The following is an 11,937-nucleotide window of genomic DNA, read 5'->3' as shown; positions in this document are numbered from 1 at the left end:
AGTTCACAACATTAACGAATTTTGTATCATCTACAAATTTGAAATTATGCCCTGTACACTGAGGTCTCTGCTGGAAAACTGGGAGTCGTAACACCAACTACTGGCGATCTAAACCTTTCTCCAGCCAGGAAAATATCCATGAACCACTAGTCCTGTCACTCAGCCATTGTCGTATCTTCCCTTCATAGCTGCTGCCAGACCAGCTGAACATTTCCAACACTGTTTTTATTTCAAATTTCCACCATCTGCAGGATATTGGTTTGCAGTTGCGCAGGAAATGAGTCCATCTGTAGCTACTGACTAACCAGATTTTGTAGCTGGCACTGAGAGTAAATTCACTGTGGAGCATTCACTATGCTGAGCTGGTTCAGTGAAGTGGTCACACCACAGGTGCAGATAGAAATGGCAAGGGTGACCACCAGGCAGAGTAGAGGAAGGCAGGTAGTGCAGGTGTCCCCTGTGATTGTTCCCCTTTTCAACATATAAACTGCTGGGGGGAATGACTATGCAGGGGGAAAATGGTGAGAGACATCTTCGTGACACTATGGGTGGGTCTGCTGCACAAGAGGGGAGGAAGAACAACAGCAGGCTATAGTGGTAGGAGCTTCAATCGAAGGGAAACAGGCGGGTGTTTCTGCAGCCACAGAGTCTCACTGTGCCTCCCCAGTGCTAGAGTCATGGATGTCACTGAATGGCTGCAGGGCAATCTGAAAGGGGAGGGCAAACAGTCTAGGATCATGGTACATATTGGTACTGATGACACAGTTAGAGAAATTGATGAGGTCCTGAAACAGAACTTAGGGAGCTAGGAAGTAGATTAAAGAACAGAAGCCAAAGGGCCCTGGATTACTCCTGCTTTGTGTGTGTGAGTATCAGAAAAGGAGGTTAGTCCAGATAAATGTGTGCCTGAAGAGATTATGCAGGAGGGAGAACTTTAGATTTGTGGGAGATTTGGACTGTATTTGGAGGTTGTGGGACCTGTACAAGTCAGATGGGTTCCAACTGAACCAACATTCTTGTCGGGAGGTTTGTTAGTGCTTTTCGGGAGGGTTTAAACGTACTTGCTAGCGGGTGGGATCCAGAGAGAATGTTAAGAGAAGAGGCAGTACTGGACTTAATTTTAGGGAACAAAGCCAAGAAAGTGAAAACAATGTTAGTGGGGGAACAGTGACTATAATTTAGCATGATTTAAGGTGGTCATGAAAAAAGGTAAAAATGGAATAGAAGTAACTTGTAGAGTCATAGAGATGTACAGGACGGAAACAGACACTTCGGTCCAATAAAATGGTTTATAAAATCATGAGGGCCATGGATAGGATAAATAGTTAAAGTCTTTTCCCTGGGGTGGGAGTGTCCAGAACTAGAGGGCATAGGTTTCAGGTGAGAGGGGAAAGATAAAAAAAGAGACCTAAGAAACAACTTTTTCACGCAGAGGGTGGTGCATGTATGGAATGAGCTGCCAGAGGAAGTCGTGGAGGTTAGTACAATTGCAACATTTAAAAGGCATTTGGATGGGTACATGAATAGGAAGGGTTTGGAGGGATATGGACTGGGTGCTGGCAGGTGGGACTAGATTGGGTTGGGATATCTGGTTGGCATGGACAAGTTGGACTGAGGGGTCTGTTTCCATGCTGTACATCTCTATGACTCTATAAAGGCTCTGAATATCTGAAGTTCTGATTTTCATAATGCAGGATCTGGCCAAAGTGGATTGGGAGCAGTTCATTGTAGGAAAATATAGAGCAGAGCAATGAGAGCCATTCAAAAAGGAAACAGTGAGAGTTCAGGACCAGCATGCTCCTATAAAGGTAATGTGTCAGACCAAAAACCTTGGAATGCTAAGGGATGTACAGGATTAGATAAAAAGGAAAAAGAAACTCAGAGCAGCTACCAAAGACTTTGACAGGATAGATTGGAAGAAACATCTCCCTTTCTTTCTCATTTTCCCCATGTTATTTCTGCAATATTTTCTAGACTTCAGTAACAACACTCCCACACTAACTCCCAATCCAGCACTCTTCCATTCTCCCACTGTGGGCGTACGTGCAACCTTTTCTTCTGCTGAATTTTACCCAACTATTCGTTGAAGAGTCTTATCTCTCCACCCTGAAAACACTCCTCAAAAATAATCTTTTCAGCCATACATTCAGTCACCCAATTCCACTCTTCCATTACCAATTCTCCAATATCTGCTCCTTGTAGAGCCATGCAATCCATCACGGGAAACTGAATCTGGCTCTGTCATTGTCCAACATAGCTGTATATTTCCAAAGAGATTGCAGGTTAATGGTCAGCAACCTGATTTTGTTTTTCTCTTTGTCTAGTTTCTGCTGTTCAAATGAAATCAACTCAATCAGCAATAAACAGGAACCTTATGAGCCATACCAGCATGGTGTCTATTTAAGCAAGGATCTGTAGACATGTGCAGCAAAGTCCCTCCGACCCTTTATAGCATCCCGTCGTCTAAAGCTTTTCTCCTTGTTATTACCACATCATCATGTAGAAACAGCAAGGGACCCAGCATCGAACCCTGTGATACACCATTGCACACAGTGTTTCAGTCACAAGGCAACCTTTGATGATTATCCTCTGCTGTCAGCACCTACGCCAATGTTAGATCCAAAGTGCTAAGCTGCCTGGATCCCACAGGCTCTTAGCTTCTTAACCAGTCTGCCATGCAAGACCTCAAAAGCCATACTCAAGCCCATGTAAACTTATGGGACAGTCTAGGATCAGAGCACACATTCTCTATGTAAAGTGCCACCTATTTAAGACAAAGACAAGGAGGAATTCTTTTTTTCAGAGGATATTAAAAATATAGAATTCTTTACCACAAAGTATATGGATTATTAAATATATTCAGGGCTGGGGTAAACATTTTTAATTAGTAAGGGAATTAAGGGTCATGGGTATAAGGAAGGAAGGAGTAGTTAAGAATGATCAGATCAGCCATGGTCTCGTTGAGGAAGATTTGTTGAGCCAAATGGACCGCTTCTGCTCCAAAGTCTAATGATCTTATGACTGTAAGTGTTTTACTGAATGCAACACGTTCATCAGAGAACAGAAGATTAAAAAACATGTGTCCAAAATGTTGAAAGCATTTAACATATTGATGTAACCATTTTATTTAACTTTAACAATATTAAAGAACCTCAAATGCATTTAAGGTGCAAACAATGACACTCCTGCATCGTCACAATTAATGACAATTAATTTTCTGGTTGCTAAATGATAATAGAAAGATACCTAATGCTTCAGAACTGAATTCAAATGTAACTGTCTCTCTCCTCAACTTATAATCAATTGTAGGAATCTGTAGAATGTGTTCCATTTGTGTTCGTGCGGATTACAAAGATAATAATATCTGGCAATTTTCGCTTGGTTATCTTCAGAGGTCAGTGGTTAATTGAACAGTTTTCTTCTTTGAAATTTATACTTTGATTTTTGACCTCTCAAATTCTGGAGAGTTCAGGTCATTAGATTTTATCTATTGGCAGCAGATGGCAAGATGGGATACATACAATAAGAAAGGTTAGGAAGTCCTGACATTTTCCCGATGATATAGTTCAGAACAAGCTAAAGAAACAAAGTATTGGATTGTATGACTTTTCATGCACAACTTTTCAAAATCCTCTTCTTTACAAGTTAAAGATTATTAGAATTTTAATTGGTTGGTTACATTAAGAACAATGTCAATAAACAGATTAAAGATTTCATACACACTGCACTTGCAAGTTTTGTCTGAAGATATCGTGAGACAGCCTATTCATTGTTAAAATTAACAACAGTGACCACACTTTAAATGCCCTTCACTGACAGCAAAAGGCATGAGAGATCCAGTGATGGTACAAATGGAAATCATTGTTTTAAATCTATGTTCAGCAAAAAGACATCATTGAAAATCCTACCTCAAATGCATCTGCATTAACATTTCACTTGGATTTGTGTGGCCAATTAAACCTCTGATTTTTTTTATTGGTCAATCTAATGTAGAAGTTTGAAGTAGCTTGGCTAATGCAGTATGAGTTAAAGAAACTATAATGGATTTTTGATAATCCTATTAACCTCAAAGGGAATAATTAGAAATGAGCCTTGCGATTCTGTAAGGAACAACTGGCAATGACAGTAAAACAATACTACAGCCACGGCCAACTGCTTCAGGACTGAAAGGGAAAATGAAGACAGTATTAAAAGGACAAAATATTGACAAGTGACAATGGCACTTAGTGAAGCACATGCCTCTGTCCGATTTGAATTATTATTGTCATATGTACCAAGACACAGTGAAAAGTATTGTATACCACGCTATCCAGACAAAACAGGGTAATAAAACAGAATGCAGAATATACTGATAAAGCTACAGAAAAGGTGCAGAGAAAGATCAACTCTAATAAATGAGAGGTCTGTTCATAATTCTGATAACAGTGGGGTAGAAGCTGTTCTTAAATCTGCTAGCACGTGTTTTCAAACTTGTGTATCTTCTGCCTGCTGGAAGAGGGTGGAAGAGTATAACCAGGGTGGGAGGGGTCTTTGATATTGTTGGCTGCTTTCCTGAAGCAGTGGGAAGCTTAGAGAGTCAGTGGAAGGAAGGCTGGTTTTCGTGATGGACAGGGCTGTGTTCACAAGTCTCTGAAATTTCTTGCAGCCTTGGCAGAGTAGTTGTTGTAATAAGCTGTGATGCATTCGGATAGGATGCTTTCTATGGTTCATCTATAAAAATTGGTAAGAATCACTGTTGACATGCCAAATTTCCTTAGCCTTCTTAGGAAGTAGATGTATTGGTATGATTTCTCGATCGTAACATTGATGTGGATTGACCAGAACAGATGATTGGATGTATTTACTCCTAGGAACCTGAAGCTCTCAACTATCTCCATCTCAGCACCATTGATACAGACAGGGCATGTTCTCCGCTCTGCTTCATGAAGTTGATGACCAGCTCCTTCGTTTTTCTGACATTGAGGGAGAGACAGTTGTCTTTCAAACCTGAAAAATACATCTTTTTATTCAGAGGTTCCATCTTTTTGAGGGGCTTTCAGCTCAATTCACATGCCATTAAGCTATTTCTTTCCTATGCTCTGTTTCATTATTTTTTGAGATCCAACCCACTACAGTGGTGTCATCAGCAAATCCATAACTGGACTTGGAGCTGAATTTAGCTACACAGCCGTGAGTGTATAAGGGGTATATAAGGGGCTAAGTATGCAGCCTTGCGGGATAATGGTTTTAAGGATTATTGTGGAGCAGGTGTTGTTGCCTATCCTTCCTGATTGTAGGCTGTAGGTCAGGAAGTCAAGGGTCCAGTTGCAAATAGGGGTGCAGAGTCCTAGGTCTTGGAGTTTGGAGATGAGTTTTGTTGGAATTTTGTGAGCTCGCTACTATGCTGTATTAACTATTATTTCAATTACCTATCTTTTCTGTGAGGTTCATTTCTTGCCTAGTTGATGCCCTGTTATGACAAACCTGAAATATAAATCTTTTTATTCAGAGGTTCCATCTTTTAAAGGGGCTTCAACTCAATTCACATCCAACAATCTTCTCTAAAACCTCGGCTCACATTTTGGCAGTGTTAAGTTTCATGACAGTACCTTTCCAGAAAAAATCATCAACACCTTAAGCAAGTCTTCCACTGTTTAAAAATCAATGTTAACTGATCCTTAAAAAAATTCCAGGATCTGCCATTTTCACCAAAAACTAAAGTTGTTCCTTAGAGCAAATCCTATCTATGGACTAGGCACCATTGAAGTCTGTGCATTTGTTTTTGAGACAGACTACAGACAAGCTAATAAACTGGGACAAAATATTATGTTAAACCATATTAGTGGCAGAAGGAAAAAGATACAGATGAATGGTTACTTCAGGTAGCTATTCAGCATGAAAGAGGAACAAAAGGTTCTGGTTCAGTGAAACTTTCTGACTTTGAAAGTTGAAAAAGCATTTACAAATTTTATTAGAGATCTAAACCATACATGTTTGTGCAAAGGACCATACTTTGTTGCTGAGTCAAATTTTCCTAGCAGCACTGTGGGTATCCCTACACTCCAAGGATTGAAGTGATTCACGAAGGCGGGGATGAGCAATAAATACAGGCCCAACTCAGCAACACCAACATTCTGTGAAAGAATGAAAAAAGAGCATCCGTAGCATGTAATTCACGAGGAAAAGTTTAGTGTTCAGTTTGTGTGCTTATGAGTTCATAATGTAGGACTCAGTCAGCTTCCTGTTTCCATACAGTGGAACTTATAGAGAATAGCTATGCCAAAGAAGATGGATCAGACAGACTTTACTCCCAAATCATTATCAGAATTCAAAATACAAATTTTCTCTGGAACCTCAAATCAATGTGCTTCACCAGGGTTCCTATAAAGCCATAAACAAATGTACATATAAATATTAGCAAATTACTGCAATTGCTGGAATATGTACTGAAACCAACAAATGCTGGAGGTCACAGAGGTCAGACAGCATCAGTCAAGAGAGAGCAAGCTAACGTTTCAAGTCTAGATGACTCTCCATCCGAGTTCTGATCTTTGTCTCCCTTGTTGAGTAAAAGGTATTACATTGACAGTTCTCCAGACTTCTGGGACTTCCCAAATCTAAGGAATCTTGGGAGATTACTACCTGTGCATCCAATATCTCTTTAGCTACTCTCTTTAAAATCCTAAGATGCAAACCATCATGTTCAGGGGCTTTATTCCTCGGTTTTTCTATTACTTGCTAGTTTATTTTCTGATGTTAAGGTGAACCTTTGTTTCCTTCTGGCTAGAATGTAACTATTGTTCATAGTAAAGAAAATTTGACTGACATATTACAGACACCATGGCTTCTGTGCATTAATGATTGACCTGGAGACATCAGTGGTCAGTTGTCTGGAATATAAGGACATGGACAGTACTGTTAGGAAGGAAGTTCCAGTATTTTGACCCAATGGAAGTGAAGGAATAGTGATATAGTTCCATGTCAGAATGGCATGTGACTTGGAGGGAACTTTGAAGGTAGTGGTGGTGGTGGTCCATGTATCAGCATCAACATGGTAGAAGTCACGGGATTGGATGTTGAAGGAATCTTGGTGAGTTACTGCAGTGCATCTTTTTATGGCACACACAGCTGCCATCGTGTGTCAGTGCTGAAAGGACTGATTGTTCTTATGTTCTTAAAATGATGGAGAGGACGTTAACGATACAGGCTGCTTTGGTCTGGATGGTGTCAAGCTTCTTTAGTGTCATTGGAGCTGCATTCATCCAGACAAAAGAAAAGTATTCCATCACATTTCCGACTTTAGGGGAAAAGGAGGTGAACTACTCATTGCAGAATTCATAGCCTCAGGTCTGCTCTTGTAGTCATAGTAAATATATATATGGCTGATAGGGTTTAATTTCTGGTCAAGGGTAACCACCTGGATGTAAATAATGGAAGATTCAGCGATCATCATGTCTTTGAAGGTCAAGGGACAGTAATTAAGATTCTCAATTTTGGAAGACGGTCAATCCCTTGGATGAATGTTACTTACCACTTATTAGCCGGTCAATCCCTTGGATGAATGTTACTTACCACTTATTAGCCCAAATCTGAATAGTCCAAATCTTGCTACATATGGACATGGAGAAAGTGAGGGCTGCAGATGCTGGAGATCAGAGCTGAAAATGTGTTGCTGGAAAAGCGCAGCAGGTCAGGCAGCATCCACGGAACAGGAGAATCGACGTTTCGGGCATAAGCCCTTCTTCAGGACCGAAACGTCGATTCTCCTGTTCCTTGGATGCTGCCTGACCTGCTGCGCTTTTCTAGCAACACATTTTCAGCTCTGATCTCCAGCATCTGCAGTCCTCACTTTCTCCTCGAAGATTTTAACCTACTGCGAATCCTCTTACAAGGATGCCTTCCTTGAAGAAGCTCTCTTCCTCCCTCTACACGGATTTCAGTGAGTCCCTCTCTCACTGCACATATGGACATGGACAACTTCAGCTTCTGAGGAGTCAAGAATGGTGCTATATATTGCTTATTGATGGCTGCCCATCCCTACTTCAGAATTTATGAAGGAACAAAGGCACTGGTGACACAACTGAAGGTTGTAGGGCTAAGAAAACTACTCTGGAGAACTCCAAAGTGCCAGTTAGGTTCACACTGGAAGCTTTGTGACAGTGGTGGCCTTACCTCTCTGATCCATAGAGCAAGGTTCAAGTCCCATTTACTCTGTAATGGCATCTCCGAACAAGTTTTCTTAAAAAAAAAATCCATCTTGAAGAACTCCTGCAGACAGCCAGGAGCTGGGATGATTGATCTCTAATAACCACAACCTTTGTGCTATGTATGATTCCAACCAGTGCAGAGGTTTCCTGCTGATTGCCATTGACAATTTGCTCGCATCCACTGATTGACATGCTTTCTCAACAGGTGGGGGTTGGGAGCTGGGTGTGGGTGAGATGCTCTTTTCAGAAAGTCAGCGCAGGATCAATGGGCTGAATGGCCTTGTTCCACACTGTAAGGATTCTATGATTCCATTCAAGGAAAAGTCACTTGCACATCACCTCTGGAGTTCAGTTCTATTGTCAATGTTTATGCCAAGATTGAAATGACCATCAGGGGCTGAGTGGTCCTAGCAGAATGCAAACTAAGCAAGTTATTCTGGACGTAGGTTTGCTCGCTGAGCTGAAAAGTTCATTTGTTACAGTCCTTGCACGCTATTTTATAAATGACATGAGTTTTGCTCAGTGTCTGTATAGGGTCTTTTGAGTTCATTAGCTGTTGTTTTAGTGTGTTGGTGGGCTATCATGATGCCAAGGGGTCTGAGTAGTCTGGCAGTCATTTCTGAGATGTCTTTGATGTGGGGAGAGTGGCTAGGGTGTCTGAATGTGTTTTATCTGCTCATTTGGGTGTGTTGCTGAGAAATCGGCAGACTGTGTTCATAGGGTACCTATTCTTTTTTTGAATAGTATTAGGCTTATTAGGTAAATTAAGCTTCTAAGAATATTTTCTATCATATTGAGATTTTTCTTTTGTTCTGAACTTTGCTCTGATATTTAGCCTTCAGTTTAAATCCATTATCATTTTGCACGGTTATAATTCCCCTGCTGAAAAGTTCAGGTACTCCAGACATTCATTTAATGTTGACTATTTGGTTTCTTGAATTTTGATTTGCTTTAGATGTCCTGGGGAAGTGGACAGTGCTGTTGCAGATTTTGCCACTTATTCCAAATGGTTTGTTTTTTTTTCCTCCTCATAATCCTTTCTGCCAATAACATTCAGAGGCACAATGTAAGATTTGACATGTATGCGGATGAAACCCTGCTCTACCTCACCACCACCTTTTCCAACTCGTCCACTACTGCTAAATTATTAGAATGCCTATCTGGCATTGATTACTGGATGAGTAAAATGCCCTTGAATTAATTCTTGGATAGACTGAAACCATTATTTTGTTCATTGATAGCCTTACCCTTGCTCCACTGTATGGGCATCAAATCGTTTCCATTGGCCCCATGACAATTCTATGATTAAATTCCTCTTTAAAACATCCTTTAAAACCCATCGCTTTGCCAAAGCTTCTGATCATCTGATCTCATCAATGCTTCTGTAGTTTGAAGTCTCATTTGGCTTTATAACACCCCTAAGAAACACCGTGGACGTTTTCTTAGCTTTAAGGTGATATATTGATAAAAGTTGTTCGTCTTTTCTAGTTTGGAAATGACAATCAGCAACTTCCAGCCCCATTTCTTAATCTGGATGAGGAGAGCTGGAAATACAGTAAAAATTACTTACGATTGTTACCTCTCACAAGTCAGTGATCACCTACTGCCATTGTACATAGCTGCTAAATTGTGTAGCTGGGAGATTCAGGTTGTTTATCACTGTCGGTCTGATGCTATTGTCGACGTAGTAATTGAAAGTCCTACCCAAAGTATAGAGACACAGGAACAAAAACTCTAACCTAACTGGGGAAGGTAGATTCATTAAATAAAAAAAGTTTGTTTCAGTGTTACAATATGTTTTGTAAAACTCATCTAGTTCACTACATACTTTAGGGAAGGAAATCTGTCACCTTTGCCCAGCCTGGCTTATATGTGATGCCAGATTACTTTATTTTTAAAATTCATTCAGGTAACTGGCCATTGCAGGCTGGGTCAGCACTTGTTGTCCATCCCTAGTTAACCTTGAGAAGGTGATGGCGAGCTGCCTTCTTAAATTGCTGCAGTCAATTTTTATTGATAAGGGAAGGGCTGTAGATGACATATACAAGGATTTCAGTAAAGCGTTTGATAAGGTTCCCCATGGTAGGCTGATGGAGAAAGTGAAGTCACATTGGGTCCAGGGTGGACTAGCTAGATGGATAGGGAATTGGCTGGGCAACAGGAGACAGAGTAGTAGTAGAAGGGAGTTTCTTAAAATGGAGACCTGTGACCAGTGGTGCTCCACAGGGATCAGTGTTGGGATCACTGTTGTTCGTGATATACACAAATAATCTGGAGGAAGGAATAGGTTGTCTGATTAGCAAGTTTGCAGATGACACTAAAATTGGTGAGGAAGGATAGAAAGGGAGGCAAGAGAAGAGGGGGAGTGGCATTTTTGATAAGGGATAGCATTACAGCTGTGCTGAGGAAGGATATTCCTGGAAATACATCCAGGGAAGTGATTTGGGTGGAACTGAGAAATAAGAAAGGGATGGTAACCTTATTGGGATTGTATTACAGACCCCCTAACAATCAGAGGGAAATTGAGAAACAAACTTGTAAGGTGATCTCAGCTATCTGTAAGAATAAAATGGTGATTATGGTAGGGAATTTTAACTTTGAAACATATACTGGGACTGCCACAGCGTTAAGGGTTTAGATGGAGAGGAATTTGTTAAGTATGTACAAGAAAATTTTCTGATTCAGTATGTGGATGTACCTACTAGAGAAGGTGCAAAACTTGACCTACTCTTGGGAAATAAGGCAGAGCAGGTGACTGAGGGGTCAGTGAGGGAGCACTTTGGGGCCAGCGACCATAATTCTATTAGATTTAAAATAATGATGGAAAAGGATAGATCAGATCTAAAAGTTGAAGTTCTAAATTGGAGAAAGGCCAATTTTGACAGTATTAGGCAAGAACTTTCAAAAGCTGATTGGGGGCAGATGTTTGCAGGTAAAGGGACGGCTGGAAAATGGGAAGCCTTTAGGAATGAGATAACGAGAATTCAGAGACAGTATATCCCTGTTAGGATGAAAGGAGAGGCTGGTAGGTACAGGAAATGCTGGATGACTAAAGAAATTGAGAGTTTGGTTAAGAAAAAGAAGGAAGCATATGTAAGGTATAGACAGGATAGATCGAGTGAATCCTTAGAAGAGCATAAAGTAGGAGTATACTTAATAGGGAAATCAGGAGGCAAAAAGGGGACATGAGATAGCTTTGGCAAATAGAATTAAGGAGAATCCAAAGAGTTTTTACAAATACATTAAGGACAAAAGAGTAACTAAGGAGAGAATAGGGCCCCTCAAAGATCAGCAAGGTGGCCTTTGTGTGAAGCCACAGAAAATGGGAGAGATATTAAACGAGTATTTTGCATCCGTATTTACTGTGGAAAAGGATATGGAAGATATAGAATGTAGGGAAATAGATGGTGACACCTTACAAAATGCCCAGATTACAGAGAAGGAAGTGTTGGATGTCTTGAAACCCATAAAGATGGATAAATCCCCAGGACCTGATCAGATGTACCCGAGAACTCTGTGGGAAGCTAGAGATGTGATTGCTGGGCCTTTTGCTGAGATATTTGTATTATCAATAGTCACAGGTGAGGTGCCGGAAGACTGGAGGTTGGCTAACGTGATGCCACTGTTTAAGAAGGGTAGTAAGGACAAGCCAGGGAACTATAGACCAGTGAGCCTGACCTCTGTGGTGGGCAAGTTGTTGGAGGGAATCCTGAGGAACAGGATGTACATGTATTTGGAAAGGCAAGGACTG

This window comes from Chiloscyllium plagiosum, chromosome 2 (assembly GCF_004010195.1).
Source record: "Chiloscyllium plagiosum isolate BGI_BamShark_2017 chromosome 2, ASM401019v2, whole genome shotgun sequence".
NCBI classification, from domain to species: Eukaryota; Metazoa; Chordata; class Chondrichthyes; order Orectolobiformes; family Hemiscylliidae; genus Chiloscyllium; species Chiloscyllium plagiosum.
The sequence above is the reverse complement of the archived record's forward strand: the minus strand, read 5'-3'. Positions refer to the sequence as shown.